This window comes from Limulus polyphemus, unplaced genomic scaffold (assembly GCF_000517525.1).
Source record: "Limulus polyphemus unplaced genomic scaffold, Limulus_polyphemus-2.1.2 Scaffold352, whole genome shotgun sequence".
Taxonomy (NCBI): Eukaryota; Metazoa; Arthropoda; class Merostomata; order Xiphosura; family Limulidae; genus Limulus; species Limulus polyphemus.
In genome coordinates, this window is record NW_013665962.1 from 630,954 (window position 1) to 633,789 (window position 2,836).

Sequence of the window (2,836 nt, forward strand, 5' to 3'; positions counted from 1 at the left end):
ATTTTGTTCAGGTGACTTTAGCCTTAAAAATTGTGATGGCAGGGGCCGACATGTAGGCAACACACTCGTGAAATGGCTCTGAAATTGCATGTCTCTCATGAAACAATGCGTAAACATCTAAGGAATATCCTTAAATAAGGTGTTTCGGTGCCTCACAAACTCTCCTATGATTATTGTTTCCAACGTGTGAACGTTGCCTCGTCTCTTCTGGTGCGTAATGCGCGTGAACCATTTTTGGACAGAATTGTCACCGATGATGAAAAATTTATTCTCTATGCGAATACTAAACGCCAAAAACAATGGCTCAGTCCTAGACAAAAACCACTTCCGACCCCAAAACCTGGACTCCTCCCGCAGAAAGTGATGCTTTGTATTTAGTGGTACATCAAAGGAGTAATTCATTTCGAACTCCTCAATCCACAGCGAATTGTCAATGCAGAGATCCATAGTGAGCAACTGGAACGTTTAAATCAAGCCCTTCATCAGAAACTCCCTTCACTCGTCAATTGGAAAGGTGTTCTTTTTCTCCACGACAATGCACGTTTGACGCAACACAAGATTATAGAGTTGAGTTGGAAGTTCTCCCCCACCCACCATATTCTTCAGATATGGCACCATCAGATTATCATATTTTTCGTTCGCTGCAACACCATCTTAATGGGAAAAGGTATGCAAATGTGGAAGGTGTTAAAGAGGATATCAACATGTTTTTTTGCTTCAAAGCCAAGTGATTTTTTTAATCAGGACATTAACAACCTGATTGTAAGATGGAAAAGCATCATCGATACGAATGGAGACTATTTCATTTAATAAATGTTTTGTTTTAATATATAAGTTGTTCGGGTTTTTTCATCTAAAAAAAAGCGATATTATTTTTTGACGACCTAATACATATCAGCTAGTCACGTCATAATTACAGCTAATATAAAGTTATCATGAAACACGAGTAATTAGAACTACATTTTGACATTGTTTGATGTTTTGTGACTTAGCGAGAAGCCACCAAAAATTCATTACATTTGGGAAGGGTGAGTGAAGCCCTTTTCTATGCACGATAGCCATACAGTCAGATCATAAATACACGTTCAGGTTGAGGATTTAGAATTTCCAAGCCGGCAATATTCCTTGTACTTAATGAAGTTGGAAAACAAAGGAATGTGAGTCAACTTGAGGCACCAGGACCTCCCAAAAAAGAGACATGTGACAAGTCATACCTCAGCCATAGTAAGCAAAGTACAGTGTCTTGTAACAGGTGAGAATCAATTAATAAATAGTTCAATGGCAAAATCCGCCTACTTTTCCCAGGCAGCAGTAAACATTAAGAAGGATCCCTGTCTCGAAAGGCAGCAAGTCACTAGTACATAAACTCCTTCCACGACATATCCACGAAAGAAGAAACAACTGTAGAAAACTGTATGAGCAATATGTAAGTCAGATAAAATGGCATACATGGTGACACCCAAAGAAGTGTATATGTGCTTTAGCAACTGTAACAAGCCTCAAGCTATTTTATAAAATTCAATGGCGAGAAATATTTCCAAAAGTGCTACACGGCATGTCGCAAAACATTTTCGAAGAAATTCATGATACTGTACCAGGAGTAAGTTAGGGATCAGATAAGTAGATACAAAAGACAAGATGAACTCTGCTTGCTATCAGACCAATACACTGGACCCTATTTTACTCCGCAGAAATACTGGCTTTGCAGGATAACGAGGCCAAGAGGACATGGGTTCACCAAGATAAGAAGCTAGAGAATGAAACGAGTATCCATGCTATTTCATACGAAGATGTATTAGGACTGTTGCTGGACGTAGTACCTGATGCTTTCTGTGTGATTCGACTGTTGAAACTGGCACTGGAATACCATTGTTCTTCTACACAAGATGGATTATGCGAAGCTGCAGAGAGTAGTGGTTTGCTTTGGACTTGGAAGCTTTACAGCGAAGGGTTTACCTACGTAAATTACACTGCAGGGCTATTGGCAATATGCACAGCCTTCAGATAGAGCCTGACTAGACGTTTTTCTTTAAGTAGCTAAAAACAGCAACCCAGAACAATAGGAAGAGTAATAAGTATTTTTTTCGAAACTAGACACGAGAATTTCAATACAAGTACTTTTATTTCTAAATATAAGATTTTAAATATAAAAACGTATCAAAACGTATTTAATGAGTCATTTTTTACCTCTTCTACTTCAAAGAATATATCCCAACTGCTCCAGAGCCAAATACTTTCAATCGTAATCAAATTTCATGTTGTACCGCAGCGACACATGCGCACTTCAGAAAAGTTATTTGTCTGAAACTCATTTGAATTGCTCATTTAAAATACGATGATTCATTTGCTTTGTGTGAATACAAGGCGTTGCAAACAATAATTCAATTTTAAAATGGTTATTATTCATACTTGATTGGAATCTACAGTTACCAACTATGAGCAATTTTTATGTTTTTATAGATGTTCTTAAAGAATTAAAAATTATAATTTTGATTTGTTTATATACTACCTGATTAATCTTTCAAACTTCATATTTTTTATTATCTAATTTTCCATGTACTTACATTAGTAAACTCAACTGTTACGTCATACATTTCCTTCGTTTCCACTGGTTTTTTAAATTATTTTATTAATAATTTTATGACTGTGTAAGGATATTACTTAAAATAGTCGCATCAGAAGGACGCCAAACGCATAATTCTATGAAATCTGAAAATGTTGTATTCATTTTGTTTTGGAGTAATGTTTGATATAATAATTAATCACAGTTATAACCCATCGAAGATTTTCTGTAAAATAGAAGAAGCTTCGTTTTCAGGTCACTCTACTTTGCCTT

General features: G+C 36.2%; 1 protein-coding gene across 1 annotated transcript in view; it reads right to left on the bottom strand.

Moving 5' to 3' along the window:
* LOC106457620 (gamma-aminobutyric acid type B receptor subunit 2-like) overlaps positions 1-2,836 on the bottom strand; it is a gene marked incomplete at its 5' end in the record, with an annotated part of 50,430 nt that overhangs the window by 7,370 nt on the left and 40,224 nt on the right. The gene's annotated exons all lie outside the window — the stretch shown is intronic.